This window comes from Ixodes scapularis, unplaced genomic scaffold (assembly GCF_016920785.2).
Source record: "Ixodes scapularis isolate PalLabHiFi unplaced genomic scaffold, ASM1692078v2 PGA_scaffold3__209_contigs__length_174095766, whole genome shotgun sequence".
NCBI classification, from domain to species: Eukaryota; Metazoa; Arthropoda; class Arachnida; order Ixodida; family Ixodidae; genus Ixodes; species Ixodes scapularis.
Window position 1 is genome coordinate 139,280,228 of NW_024609868.1, and position 15,899 is coordinate 139,296,126.

Here is a 15,899-nt window from a genome sequence, read left to right on the forward strand (position 1 = left end):
GTATAAAAAAAGGGCCTCGGATGAATCGAAATATAGATAAGTAAACAAGCGTGTCTCCGCCAACGTCATACTAAATAGTGTCGCCAATGATAGGTCAATTCCCAAAGTAAAATGTACTCTGAAAATGTAAATACATTTCATTGTAGTAGTGGCGTTTGAATTTCCGTCCTCAAATTATATAAAATATATGTATATTGTAAGATGACGGCAGGTTGGTTTAATGAGGTCACTATGAGAATGTAGCACTGGTGATCAGTCAACAGCCACATTGGTAGGCAGTTGCACCAGATTCGAGGAGCGCGGGATAGACGAACGAAATCAGGGTTGTCCCCCTTCGTCATCATTCCTAACATTATCTACCTAAGCTGAAAAAGGGACCGTTCACCGGCAGATGTTGGGAGGGTTAATGCGATCGTTGGTGGTACGGCTTCTGTCGCTATTCGTGTACAACGTAGGTTGACTAAGATCGTTGGCCACGACGCAGGGCAAAGGGACAACCTCGTAGTTCGTAGATGAAAGAATTCGCAAACCCTTGCGGGGGCCTATAAATTGTTTCTGAAGCTTCTGGGGCTTCCCGGCGAAGAGCCTGGTTGTCCGAAGGAGTTCTTCCTCGCCACCTTTGTAAAAAAACATCAGTATGAGTCTCCGCATAATGTGAAGCTTTTGGTGTTTCTGCGACTGAAGGATATGGACTCCGGAAAGTTGCCGCGTTCTTCCTGCACCGCAGAGGATATAATCGGTGTCATCATCGAGTGGAGCTTCGTCCGCGTAAGGCAAAAGAGTATCTAAGGTGCAAGGTGGTTATTCTGCGTATACGAGCTGGAAGGGGGAGTATCCTGCCGTGGCTTGTCGCCTGGAGTTGTATGCATAAGTGATATATGGAAGGATTGTGTCCCGGTTTTTGTGGTCGTCTGCGATATACATTCTGAAATGTTGGTGAATGTGCTACTTAAACGTTCGGTCAGGCCATTGCATTGTCGGTGATACGCTCTTGTGATGTTGTGAACGGAATCGGTGAGTCGTAGAAGTTCTTGAAAGACTTGTGACATGAAAAAAACTATCGCGATCGGTTATGATGTAATGGAGGCACCGTGACGAAGCAAGATGAAATGAAGAAAAAAGTTAGCGACTTCAAGCGTTGTGGTGGTTTCTACCAACTTTGTTTTATTGTAGCGCGTGAAATATTAGACGGCTACAATTATCCAGTGGTTTTAAGTTGTGGAGTACGGGAAAGGACCGGTAAAGTCAATACTAATACGAAGAAACTTTAGTTGGGAGGCGGAATAGGACTTAAGGTTCCTGCAGGTATTTATTCCAAGTATTTATTCCAAGTAGGCTTTCTTTCTCTGGCATTCATTACATGTTTTAACATATCGTGCGAATTGTGCGCTGCATGCCGATCCGAAAGTATTTCGGGCAAATTCTGCACTATGTTTTGAAATATTCAATTTGGTCAGCGGTCTGTTCGAGGCGGGGTTTAGGCCGCACGTCCGGAGGCTTCCTGTCTCGAGACGACGTCCATTCCCCGAAGTGAAGAACCCAGGGGTCCAGGGGAGGTGGGAGACTTGGTAACGTAACGAACGGTTTAATTACATGGTAGCGATACAGTCGTCAAATCCGAGAGAACAACGGAGCAGCCTCACGCTCCGCCTTATATAGGGTCCGTTTCTCCCTCACTCCCAGCCAGGGCAGCCAGTGCGATGCAGCAACCCGCCGTCCAGTGTGACGTAGCCAAAGTTCTCCGCAGTTAGGCCATGCCTCTCTCCCTTTCCCGAGCGCACCAACCACCACGCACACACACACGTCCCGCTAACGTCACGGGCGCGTTGAGACTTGTTGCCGCAGGCCCCATCACGCAGGCGACGGTCCCGGACTTGTCGGGACTCGTTTCGCGCAGGCCCCGACAAGCGGGCGACGGTCCCGGACTCGTCTTGACTCGTTTCCGCAGCGTTGAAACTCGGAAGAAGGTCGCCGAAGGTTCCATTCTTAACAGCCCTCCGGGGCCAGGGAAACCTCGAATGGCCGGTGGTACTATCGCTGGCCTGAAGAGGTGCGCTTGGAGTAGGCCTTGAGAAGACGCTGCAAGCACTAAGCAAACTCCCAAACCTCTCACAACGGAGGCATCAGCGGAAACGTCCCCCACAACACCACGCCACTCCGCAGTCAAACGCTCGGAATCCGCCAGAGACCCGCCAGACTGGATTACGGATTACCAAAATTTGCCAAAACAATGCAATTTAAAACCTTAGGGCAATTTCGGGTATCGAGACCCGCTGTCGCCAAAGCAAAACTCATTTTTCCAAAGAGGTCACTATGAACAAAATACAAAAAGACAAAACTTCGCAATTTGTGAGGTCATTTTGGGGTTTTAACGAAGTGTCCCCACTTTGATCCTCATTCCCGTGGATGACGAAAACCTCTGAGATCATCCCTACTTTTTTTTTTTGTGATATCAGAAAAATCTGCTCAACCCATCGGCATTGCCGCTAAATTTGCCTTTCCTCTTTCTTACGCTGAAGTCATAGTGATCGATTTTGACGTGATTTCTAGACGTGAAAATGCGGTCCTTGTAGCGCCGATAAAACAATCCGCCTTTTTCATGCCCCGTCACATTGGTCCTAGCAATCTCCTGAGCAGTACCGCGAAACCCTGACACACTAGGGTCGCTCTTCTGCTCGACTGTCAGAGACACTCTGTCTACTCGCAACAGACGATCAAAGTTACGTGACGCCGGGGCTACGAGAGATCCTTTAATGATCCCGTCTTCCTCCGCCTTTTCCGCCGGCGCGTTGGGACGGCGTACGCTTTCTAGTGCTACGAGGTCGGGCTGTTCTACAACCCGGTCCCCTTCATCCCGTTTCTCTGCCTCCAACTCTGGGAGTGCTTGCTCCCAGTCAGCTGCCTTTGGCTCTGGCTCACTCTTTAACAAAGTGGCAAGCTGACGCGATTTGGACCTCGTCAACGGCTGAACCAGTCCTTCTCCCAGCTGTTGACCCCTTTCGCGCAGCAAGAAATTTGACCTGTTAGAAAACAAATAGGGATACTCCAACGGGACTGTTTGCGAGACAGCCGCCTCTGTCACTAGCTCTCCGAACGGGCCAGTTATCCTTACTCTCGCCATAGGCAGACAGACACTGTGCTTCTCGAGCAGCTGCTTGATCCAAACTACCTTTCCAGTAAAGTCGGATGTCATTACATACGACGGATGAACAACGTCCATCGTCGCTGCACTGTCACGAAGCACCCCGCACGGCTTTCCGTTTACCTGGAGCTCGTGAAGATAGGGACGAAGAAGCTCCAGGTCTCTGTCACTACCGCTCACGTACGAGAACACAACCCGCGGTTTGTTACACCTGGCAGCTGTGTGTCCCGGCTCCTGACAGTTGTAGCACAGGAACGGCTTCCTTGCCTCGAACTGCCCTTTTTGCCTTTTCCGTGCCTCGTCTCCGTTCGAGGGATCTCCGCTCGAGGGATCTCCGCTCTTTTCTGGGACCTTTTGTCCTGTTTCTGGCTTCTCGGGCCTTTTTTCTCGCGAGCCGTTTCCCTGTTGGAAGGGCTTGCGCTGATCGCTCCGGCCGGGTTCGCTGTCCTCTCCGCTCAGCTTTCTACGCGTTGCGTACTCTTCGGCTAGCTCAGCGGCCCTTTCGACAGAGTCGACTCCTACCCTATCCTGCACCCAGAGCTTGACTGACTGCGGAATGCTACGAAAGAACTGTTCGAGGCACACACACTCGACTACCTTGTCTCGGCTTTCGTACACTTCCTCGCTCTTCAACCATTCTATCAAGTTGGTTTTAAGCCCGTACGCGAATTCTGAGTAGCCCTCGCTGCTCTTTTTGGATGCGTTTCTAAACCTTTGACGGAATGCCTCGGCAGAAAGGCGATACCGCTTCAAAAGGCTCGTCTTCACCTTGTCGTAGTCGTCCGCGTCTCTAGTACTAAGGCGCGCGACAACCTCTGCAGCCTCACAGGGCAACAAAGTCAAAAGCCGTTGCGGCCACGTTTCTGGGGCGAAGCTCAACTTCTCACATGTCCTCTCAAAGTTAACTAAGAATAGGCCCACGTCTTCCCCAATTTTAAACGGCTGCAGGAGCTTCTTCATTTGATACGACTCGGCCTCACTTGCTCGTACAGGAGCCCCAACTCTACTGTTCTGCGAGTTTAATCGCTGTTGTTCAATTTCGAGCTCTAGCCTTTTTAGCGCTCGTTCCTCTGCCGCTGCAGCCTGCGCTCGTTCCTCTCTCGCTGCAGCCTGCGCTCGTTCCTCTCTTGCTGCAGCCAGCTCCTGTTCTCGTTCCTCTTTCGCTGCAGCTTGCGCTCGTTCCTCTCTCGCTGCAGCCTCACTTTTAGCGTTCTGAAGTAATTCCCACGCAATTTTAATTTCCTCTGCTTCCGCGCTCTCTGAAATTGCTTTACTGATCTCAGATTTCTTCATCTTTTGCTCCACCTCCACACCCAATTCTTCACATAAACAGAGTAAATCTGTTCTCAGTAACCTCATTAGATCCATGATCGCTGCTCTTTAGCCTTGGCTTTGTTCTAAAACTTGTCGCGAGGTTGTACACAAACCTAGCGCACGAGTCAAACACTAAGGATTCCCAGCAGTTCAAAATTAATTACCCATAATCTGAAGCCTGGCGAATCTCAAAGCAAAGTCCAAACGCTCACCCACAGATGTAGCACGATGTCGCATGGTCCGATCCCAACTGCTGCCAACCAGTTGTTCGAGGCGGGGTTTAGGCCGCACGTCCGGAGGCTTCCTGTCTCGAGACGACGTCCATTCCCCGAAGTGAAGAACCCAGGGGTCCAGGGGAGGTGGGAGACTTGGTAACGTAACGAACGGTTTAATTACATGGTAGCGATACAGTCGTCAAATCCGAGAGAACAACGGAGCAGCCTCACGCTCCGCCTTATATAGGGTCCGTTTCTCCCTCACTCCCAGCCAGGGCAGCCAGTGCGATGCAGCAACCCGCCGTCCAGTGTGACGTAGCCAAAGTTCTCCGCAGTTAGGCCATGCCTCTCTCCCTTTCCCGAGCGCACCAACCACCACGCACACACACACGTCCCGCTAACGTCACGGGCGCGTTGAGACTTGTTGCCGCAGGCCCCATCACGCAGGCGACGGTCCCGGACTCGTCGGGACTCGTTTCGCGCAGGCCCCGACAAGCGGGCGACGGTCCCGGACTCGTCTTGACTCGTTTCCGCAGCGTTGAAACTCGGAAGAAGGTCGCCGAAGGTTCCATTCTTAACAGGTCTAATCGTCGTGGTGCGCACGAATAATTTATCTTCGGAAATGGCGCTGAACAGCAGGTAGCCATTGTCGTCCTTGTAAGTCATTATTGCGACGGTAAAGAACACACAGTGCGTGGAGAGGTATTTGTAATTTTGGAAAGACTTTGAAAGCGTGAGAAGACTGGTAGGGCGCTAAAGTTGCAAGTCATGGAGCAGGTACAGAGCGCACACTTTCATAAGCGACAAAAAATCGCACGGGTGCCTTACAGAATCTGCTAGCCTTGTACATCTTCCATGAGTGGTGAGTTTAGAGCTCTACTATGCTTCTCACGTGCTCAAAGTATTTCTTAAGCTGACTTATTTATTGTTTTTTGATAACGCTCAACAGGTTTCTAATTAGAAACATATGTCTATTTTCAATGGTTATAAAGATAATTCATATTTTTATTACTTATCGAATTAATTAGAAAGTGTCCGTCGCGCATTTTCTGACGTTCGCCAAGACGTCGACTGACTAAATGCTTTAAAACTCCAACATCACTTCGGAGCGCGACTTCATTACTTTCAACTCTTCGGCATCCTACGGCATAATGTTCTTTTATATATATATATAAATATATATATAAATATATATATAAATATATATATATATATATATATATAAATCGTCGTGAGATTGCCGGAGAATTCCTCTGACTGAAGGGTGAGTTCAACATTGGAAAATGTTTCTGAAAGAGAGTTGGTGCTGTTTGAAAGTTTAAATAGACAGAGTTCTGATAGATGATGACAGTACTGTTTGACTGACCCAAGAGTCGAGATGGGCCTTTAAGCTTAGGAAAGATGAGCTCCTGGAGTCTGCAAGAGGATTTCATATCTTTATTCCAAGAGCGGTTAGAAAGACTTGCATGGTTTCAGAAAAAGAAAAAAAAGCTACAGATCAAATTAAGGTACAACATCTCTCGGATGGTTTCACGGAAAGAAAAACTCGTGAGGCACAGGTGCAGCTGATGCAAAATACACGAAAAGCAGAGGGGCAAAGAGATCGAGAAAGATAGAGATATATTAAAATTACAAGCGACTCGTGAGGCCGCAGAAAAAGAAAGGCAAGCGGACCTTCAACGAGAAGAGGTAGTGCTAAGAAGTTTAGAAATTCAGCGCGCAGTTTTGAGCATTAACACTAAATACTTTGCCAGTCGAAGGGGAGCATAGCAAATGAGCGTGTTAATGCAAACATTTAACACTGAAAACGACATCGGATTGTTTCTAGTTAATTTTGAGAGACTCTGTCAACATTTGTCCTTTCTAAAAGAGTCATGTCCATTTCGACTTCTGGTACTGTTGCCTTGCAAGGTAGCAGAAGTCATGGCTAGACTAACAGGTGAGCACTTTTCAGACTATGACTCTGTAAAGGCGAGCCTACTTGAAATATACAGTTTGTCTGTAGACGCTTTCAATCAGAAGTTCAGGAATGGAAAAAAAAAACAGTCCAATCCTATGCTGACTTCGCTTACCTGTTGCGAGCCAACAAGAGGAAATGGCTGACAAGCACCGAGTTTTTTGGAGCTCACGATAAAGCGATAGAGATGTTTTGTCTAGAAGAGTCTTTTCGAAGTATTGCGCTATCCGTGATGGATTGAGTTAAAAATATATCATTGCGAACGATTACTGAGAAAGCTTCGGAACTTGACGTCGCATACGTGTTGCTACCCCGGCAAAGCTATGGCTTTAACTTTCTGTAGTAGAAACCCCGAAGAGCGGAAGTATTAAACCGATAATTGGGAAAAGAAAGTCGAAACGTAATTTAGCAAAGGTCAAAAACACGCAAACTAAGAATGCAAACATTAAGCGAACGGCTAGTAGTTGTGAACTAAGAAAACCCATCATATGTTACACCTGCCATTGGCCAGGCCACATTTCACTGATGGGCCGAACATGAAAAGCAATGTTTCTAGCTCGGGTCACACAGGACAAGATACAAAACCAAAATATTACTAGCGTTCGCTTTAACGGTATGACATCGTCGAGAAAATTAACAGGACATACTGATTAAGATAGGCGCAATGAGGCAGTGCGAGCATAGTTGCAATTCGTGCGCGGACTCGACTGAAGTCGCAACGAAAGAACCCCGGCAACGTATGACGTGTCAAAAATTAAATCCATCTACGTTAAATCAAATATACCAGTTTCCTGCTGGTTGCGTTGGCCAGTAGGAAAGAATATTGTATTTCAAATTAACGTTTTTCTCGCCATTCCTTATAAATATGGAGCATGTAATTATATTTAGACAAATTAGACAAATAAGGTGTACTTTATTCTCACAGAATGTTCCTTTGACGTCCAAATTCTATTGCCTGTGCACGCTTGCAGGCGAATAGCTACTCAATATAAAACGTTTTGTTGATTATTACACGCAGCTGTTGCACAGTTCCAACCACCATAGAAGCGCCTCTGCAATCGTATTTTTCACATTATAGAACACATGAGCCATAATATCATACAAGAAAGCATAAAGCGGTATATTCTGTTCGAACGTGGTAGTACGAGTTAGAGGAAGCATGCGGCACGACTACTGGTTTCGCTTTAATGCGGATCGCAAGCTCGTCTGCTTCTTGCACAGCGGTTGGAATGATGGAAAAACGTCGACCTCTTATTGACTGATTGAAAAAAAAAAATAGTGAATAGACCTCAAAGCATCTAGCGTTCAGGTCTACACACTATCCTTCCGATAAAAGTCAATCAGGAATCGGCACCGTTCTGACGTCTCCGCCACTCGTCCGCAAGAAGGAGACGACTTGCTCTCCGCGTAGCATTGAAAACAACAACGCTCTCATATCAGCTGCTTGTAACAATGGAAAATTATAGGTTGAAGTAATTGTTATCCTTTTGCTATGGTTGGTCAACAAAAACAATTAATAAATTATATCATTTTGCTTTAGAGCGTAAGAAAACGGTCTATGATAAGAATTTTGCGATGCTAATTTCGTTTATTCAAACCTTAAATGCCCAATGGGCATTTCATAAGGGGAGCAAATATTATAAAATTGAAAATACATAGCACTGCACGAACCAAAAAAGGAACAACGATTATACATTTGTACACGCTTTGAAAATTAAAATAGAGAATGCACACAGAAATAAATTAGGTGAAAAATCCCCAACATATCCTGTATGTAAGCACTCGCTAAAAAAATAGAAGTAGCCAGCTATGAAAACAATGTAAAAATTGCCTCACGGATCAGGCCGGCGTCACTATTGTCGATTATGGTGTTGGGAAGGTAGTTCCAATCGGGGATGCCTCGCCGGAGAACGGAGTTATTGAACGAATTAGTTTTATCGGTTAGGTGCTTGATACTTTTGCTGTTAGTAGTTCGATGGGAAGATCTATTAGGTGGCTCAAGAAAAGGTATATTAGTATCGTGATAGTAGGGCTTATGGATGAAAGAAAGGAGAGCACTTATACGGCGATTTTTGAGTAGAGGGAGAGAGCACTGACTTTTTAGAGTAGAAAAAGTTATATTATAGGAATAACTCGATGTTCTGAAACGGCCGCTCGGTTTTGGACTTTACTAAGCGATATTTTAAATACTAGTTTAGCTACTTCAGACTTCTTTCACATAGCAAGTTATATCAGACGTGTCAGTGTATGAAACAAGGGCCTCGGAAGAATTAGTATAGGTAAAAAAAAAAATGTGTCTCAGCCAACGTCATAATAAATTCTGTCGCCTATGATACCTCGATTCCCAAAGAAAAGGGCAATCTTAAACTGTAAAACTTTATCATTGAAACAGTGGCGTTGAATTTTCGGATTTATAAATGCGTAATTTTTCCACCAGTTGTGTATTGGTTTAGGTCAGTTTGGATTAAAAAAATAATGACCGGTAAGAGTGGTGTCCCAGTTTAAAACAAATGGTTAGGAGACGCATCTGTAAATAGCCGCGTGCATGGCCGAGAGTAAACCCTTCTCCATAATTCTAGATAATTCGCGTAATATTACACAAAATGTCAGACGTTCAAATTCTGGGCCGAATGTACCAGAGAGAGAATAAGATAGACGAGGAGGCCAACATGGCCTTGATGAGTCAGTGTCGCCCTAGTTCGACGTTCGAACATTCTAGGCAGAATATTCGAGATACTGACTGTCATATATGAGGAATCTAGCATGACCTTGCCGAGACACTTTCTGATTATCGCGCTTGCCAGCTATCACACCTACACCAAATACGATATAGCTTCGCCGATACTGGAAACTCCTCCGAAAACCTATGGGAGCGGCGGCGAACGTGACAGTGGTGCCTCTAGCGGACTCGGAGCCTACGGAAGCAGACGACGCAATCGAAAAGTTTAGGCTCTGCGACGTCCTCGAGCTTTGCGAGCCCCGTTTCTTCACTCCAACAGCTGGAACAATTCATTACGGTCAACCCGTTTGCAAAGCGGAATCCACTGATTGCAACTGCAACGACAAACAAATAACAACGCGCGCGTAAACGAAGATAGAGCATTTTATTTAGAGGTGTAAAAAGCTACTCAGGGGGATCACTCCCGTTTGAAGCGCATTTGGGAAGCGGAAAAAAGGCGTTTAGCCACTCGAACTACGTCCTAAGAAGTTACTGTTTATCCGTTATAAACAGCGTTGTCAGAATTTCTTACCTGAATAGGCGATTATTAAAACGTGCGCAAACAATATTTTAAAATTACAAGAGCAAGCGCACCAGCCTCTGCAGCATTACAAAAACAAAAAGTAACGAGAAAAATGATCGTTCAAACACTTTCTGAACTTTGCAGAAAAGATGGGGTCTCCATCCCAGAAGAAAATAAAAAGAAATTGAGAACAGTAGCGAACAGCGGCCGGCGATTGCAATGAAGAAGTTAGCAGACGGTACAAAAATACAAATCACCCAGCAAAGACCTTCAACGACGACGATCGCACAAGGCGTCGGTTGAAAATTAGCAGGTGGTGCTCGCCCTCGGTATTGAGCCCACAACAAACAAAGCGGAAGCAACACGACGAAACTATTAAAAAAAAAGAGCTTCACTTTTTTTTCAGCTGCACGTTACACCTTTGTTTATTTGCTTTCGCGGCGTTGGTTGGAACTAAGAACAAAAGAGGTGCAATCTGCTACGTGCTAGGAGTGTGTGACCTGTTTTGCTTTCGCTTTTCTTTTCACAGTGACTATGGCAGGTGGGTCCATATCACAAGAGCGAATGACATTTTAGCGAACGGCGACATTTGAGCGAATGGTCGTTTTAGCGAATAACGGGGGCGCGCGTTAACCCATCCGTCGCGCTGCGCTTTACGCCGCTTCGCGGCGACAGTCTTCGGTAACTCATTACAAAAATGTGAACCCATTTGGCCCACCCGAAAACGCCGCTTCGCGGCGTCGGACTATTCGCTAAAGTGTCGTTCGATGAAACGTGGGCGTTCGCTAAAACGTCATTCGATCAAGTGAGTGCCTCCCATGGCAGGTTGTTAGTTTGCTCGCTTGGCGCAGCAGTTCAAAAGTACATTCCAGTATTTGCTGTCGTACATGTCCAGGCAATCCTTGCACATAGTGCCTTTGTTTTGAGTGTCGATCAGCGGCCTCAAGTGTGTTTTCAGCTGAACCTTTGTTTGTTGAAATATTCGTCTGTTGAGGCGTCAGTGGGGATTTTGAAGCCAGACTTGGATAGCTGTTCCAGTTTAATTTGAGGTAACTTAATTACTCACGTTTGTTCGGTCTTCGGGAAGCGGAAGAAGGATTTTCCATCACATCGGAAAAACTTGTTTTCGCAGTGGAGATGGCAGGCACATGGCATGCCTGCCATCTCCAAGTATGCGCTGGCGTATGCCCCAAGGCGGCCGGTTGATCAACCAACGATGACTCATAGCAGACGTGACCGCGTACTCAAATAAAATCCAAATACAAAGTTATAACGAGCTTACACGTCTTAATATATTTATTAAGTATCAAGAAGTACAGTGATGTGATTGCTGCGCCAATTGCGCCAAACTGCGCCAAGGGGCTAACCCTGGTACATCCTGCTACATTTCGCCAAAATATGGGTAATCTGCGCCAAGCCTGCGCCAAAGGACCAGTTTTGGTCGCCTTTCAAATCCGAAACTAAACTGAGTACCGTAACTGAGTATGCGTGAGCTAGGTGGCGCAAGCGGCCACCCGACACAAAGTACTCTGCATCAATTGTGACATTGCAACCCTGGAGCCGGGTAAAAGAAGGAACGTAGAACAGGCAAAAAACTCCAATCTCAGTATTGAACGAGCTTGCTTACACCCTTGCTTTAGTTACATCAATCGCCCATCCGGTCCGGTCTCACATGGTCTTTCCCGCCGTCTTTTCTTTCGCGCTCTCGTCGTCTCGTAAATGTCGTCTCGCTTTTTTTTTTTTTTACAACGATAGATACGGGCGTGTGCGGGTGCTCCGCTAACGTGCTGGGTACCAGCCATGCCGTCACACTGAAATGAAATTACGTTTTTGCGCGGCTGGAGTTACTCTCTGAGCTGAAGCACTCGCTTCCGCAAGCAACGGCCGCGGGAAAACTATATTTGGTCCTGCCTGCCAGTCCGCACGTCGCTACAGATATGGAGCTTCCTAAACTGAAACATAAGGACCGCTGCATGTTCATCAACATTCCTGTTCTTGTTTAAAACATACGCTACTACAAAAAAATCCCTCATTAGTTCGAAGACTGCTGTGTCTAAGTTTTGATTACCTAGGTTTCTCTTGGGTGGCTTTCTTTCGAGAGGGACCCCGTTACATGAAAAATCTGTCGCGCAAGAAAGTTGGTGAAGAGTAGTGAGCTAAAGCAAATAAGGCAATGTCGGCACGCTGAACCCGCACAGCGCGCTTGTATCACTCGACTTCAGTCGTTGCACAAAGCGCTCCAAGAACGTTTTGACCCTGACTCGCGATGTCCTGCATCGGCGCGCTCAGGTTCTTTTTTTGTTGTTGTTTAGCTTGTACCTCGCCTGCCGGCCTTGCAAGCACGCGCCGCTGAACTATTTTTTGTCGCATGCTGGGCAGTCACATTTTACATACATTTTTGGAGACCAGTTGACGACGGAGCGGAGTGGCATGGTTTCGGTTTCGATCGAACAGCCGTCTCCGCTCGCGCGACGAAGCGTGTGCAGCTGCAAGCCTGCCGAAGTTGCCCTGACGTGAATGCGAACATGATTGCACGACAAAGGTACCAGCCGGGACGTTTGCAATCCACTGTTTTACGTTTACTTTTGACGAAAGTCTGGCACGTTGGGAATCAGTAAAACGGTGGAAAGCGGTTTTTCAAAATTTTTCGGCAACGCCTAAAGCACTGCACACTTGTGGGGTGTCTCAATGTTTCTTTGGAGACATTAAAAGTGGACATTCATTACTAGCCGAAGCCAAAGCGAAGCTTACAGCAGCTTTGCAGAAAGTTTTGAAAAGCAAAAAGACCCCGCTAGTTGTACAGCACCCTTTTCTTGTGTGCAATTTCACATTGCACTGCAGTAGGTATGTGTTTCATCAGTCGGGGACTGCTTCCATTTATTGTATTATATCACTAGTCAACATAATGCTGGGATATTTACTACGAAGCTGGTCATTTTCAAATACTGCTTAATATGTGAACTTTAGTTTTCAAATAAGTTTGAATATGTGAAGTTTGGTTCTTATCTACCTATTGGGGGTACATACATAGTGTGGGTTTCCCCTTTTATGGGGGTACCACTTAGAAACACAGAAGGTTCCTTGGGTCCGGATAAAGACGTGTTTATTGGCTGCAATGCCAACACGCTTGCCCGAAGGCCAACAATGGTGGAGATGACGGCGCTGTCTCTTTTGACAGGATCGCCAGTCGGAGTCCGCGCTGCCGGTATTGACAGTATCACGGAGGGGGAGGATCAGATAAGGATATGAAGGCTCCATCGAGCAGAGCCTCCCCCAGCGAGATTCCCGCCCGTTGGGTCTTATATAGCCTGCGGGAATGGACGCGCCCGGGGTGGGTCGGATGTAGGTGGCTCCCCGGAGGGGCGGACGCGTCCAAGTCATGATCCCGAAGGGTGAGGCTTAGGCAAATCACCCGAGAAGGACGAGGGAAAGCCGCCCACCAGGAAATACGGCTTCGCCCTCGCATCCGGGACGCGCCCCCACGTGGCGACGTCCCACGGCCTGCCTGAGCTAGGCCTAGATAGGGATGCGGATAACCCGTGGTTCCCACACTCCCCCCTCCTTAAGGCTGAGGTAGGTTTAAGAAAAATAAAAATTAACCCACCGACTCTAGAAAACAAAACAAAACAAAAAAACAACGCGGCGGTGCCGGCTCCCACATGGATGGGGTAACAATATAATTCGACGTCCTTCGTGACGTTCCCGACGACGTAGTCGCTCGCTCATAAAGGCTTAGGGTTCTTGGTGGACGTGGATCGCGAGGCTCTTGGGACTTGTCGCGACGCGAACGGGAACGGCTGGTCCCTGGCCGGCGAGCTGTCCGACCACCGCGCGGGTCCCGTTGAAGAAGAACGGGCAGTCCGTGGCCGGATGTTGATTCCGGCGGCGCATGAAGACGACAGGTCGCTGGTTCGGCCCGCGGCCGGCTGGGGTAACGGGGCTGCCTGACGACTCACGGGCAGCTCTGGTCCATGGACGTCGGTGAACTGCCGTCGCCAGGAAACAGCTGCTCCCGAACGGCGCAAAACCACGTACTGGCTTGGGATCCTCTTCGTGGATGCGGGGACGTACTGCGGTCGAATGACCACTTGGTCTCCGACCGCTTGTGACGACGCTCGCACCGCGCTCTTGCGGTGACGTGTGCACACGTGAGCGTAGGTGGCAATAACTGACCAATGGCCGTTATGCCTACCGTTTCCCTCGGATGCCGTAGTTCGGGGGATTCCCCTGCGGGTTGATCCGGGAGCGAACGCTGAGGTGACCTTCTATCTAGGTCACTGCTTGCCAGTAAAACAATGATGTCTGGCGCGTTCGCGAAGGCAGCAGGTGCATTGTGCTTTGCACTTCCCTTAATATGACATTTCGCCACTTACTGGGGCTGCCTCTACAAAAACTTTGGATATTAGTTTTTCCGAGTTCGCAGGTTGTAGCGAGACGTCTGTTGTCCATCGTCGGCGTTGTTTCGCGTTTTGCGTGCATATTGCTGCGGGGGCTGCGTTTGTTCGTCCCCTTCTTCCCTTTCGTTGTAGGGTTTGATATCGCAGTCATGCACAGGCCCGCTGACTTTTCTTGAGTCCTTCTCAGTCAGCTAGTACACGAGTGGTGAAAATACTTCGTGCACTCGGTACGGGCCCAACCACATTGGTGACAGTGAAGCAGAAACCCTTTGCTGGCGTCGCTCAGAACATGGTTTCGTCTGAGCACGAGATCGCCTACTTTGTAGCGGAGATCCCGGCGTGAGCGGTCGTACTGAGCTTTTTGTTTAGCTCGTGCTACCCCGAGATTGCGACGGGCCTCCGAGAAAGCTTTCGTCATCCGGGTTTGTAGCGTGCGCGTATGTTCAGTCTGTTTCGACTGTGCGTCACTCACCCCAGCGTTTACCCCCAGGACGCGGTCCATTGGATTCGGCAATTCTCTTCCAAACGAGAGGAAGGCGGGGGTGAAGCCTGTCGAACGATTGACAGTGGAACGGAGTGCGAACCCAATCTCGGGAATGTATGCGTCCCAGTCGCGGTGCTTTTCGCCAAATGCTGCCAGCATCGGTTTGATGTTTCTCTTACATCAATCCGTGATGTTCGCCTGTGGGTGGTAGGATGCGGTTGTTCTCTGCTTGATGCCCAGCGCTTGCAAGCGTCCAGAAATACCTTCCCGACGAAGTAGCTTGCTCCATCTGTTAGAAGAGCTTCAGCGAACCCGAATCGGGTGAACACCTCTATGAGCTTTTCAGTGATTGCTTGGGCCGTCAGCCTTCGTAGTGGGAAAAGTTCTACCCATTTGCTGAAGTGGTCAGTCACAACCAATAGATACTGGTGTCCTTTGGGGCTCCTTGGTAAAGGCCCGACCACGTCGCAAGCCGCCAAAGACCATGGTTCTTGGCTGTGGATCGGCAGCATTAGGCCCGGAGGTTTGCCGCCTCTTGGTTTGAAGCTTTGGCAAATGTGGCACGTGCTTGCGTAGCGGAATACGTCCCTTTTTATGCCCGGCCAGGTTGCGATGTGGCATAACTTTGTGTTAGTCTTAAAGCCGCTCGCATCTCCGGCCAAGTGCGAGTCGTGATAGTAACGCATTACTGCGCACCTCAGACTTTTTGGCACCACCACCATGAACAACATTATCTGTGTCCTTCTCAGATGGGATATACTTCAGCAGGAGCCCGTCGGCGTTCAGCAGATATTGATCCAGCGTGTCAGTACCAGTACCAGATACATCCCGACACTCGGCGTTTACTGCAATACGAGCAGTCGTACGCCCGGCGGACGCGCCGCCCGACTCCACGGAGTCCGACTCACTCGAGAGTTCGTCGATTACCTTTCGACAAAACGGGTCATTCTGCTGAGCTTTCAGTAGCTCTTCTTTGCTGAACACGATCCCCACTGCTCTCACTGCGTCTATGTGGTTCACGTTTTCGTCCGAGGAGGTCTGTGGTGTTGCCTCCATTTTGGACTGGTTTTCGGCTTCGCGTGGCTCGGAGTTTGCCATTGGCTCGGCCTGGGTCCTCGCGGAAAGATTCGCGCAGTCTGCGGGGGCTC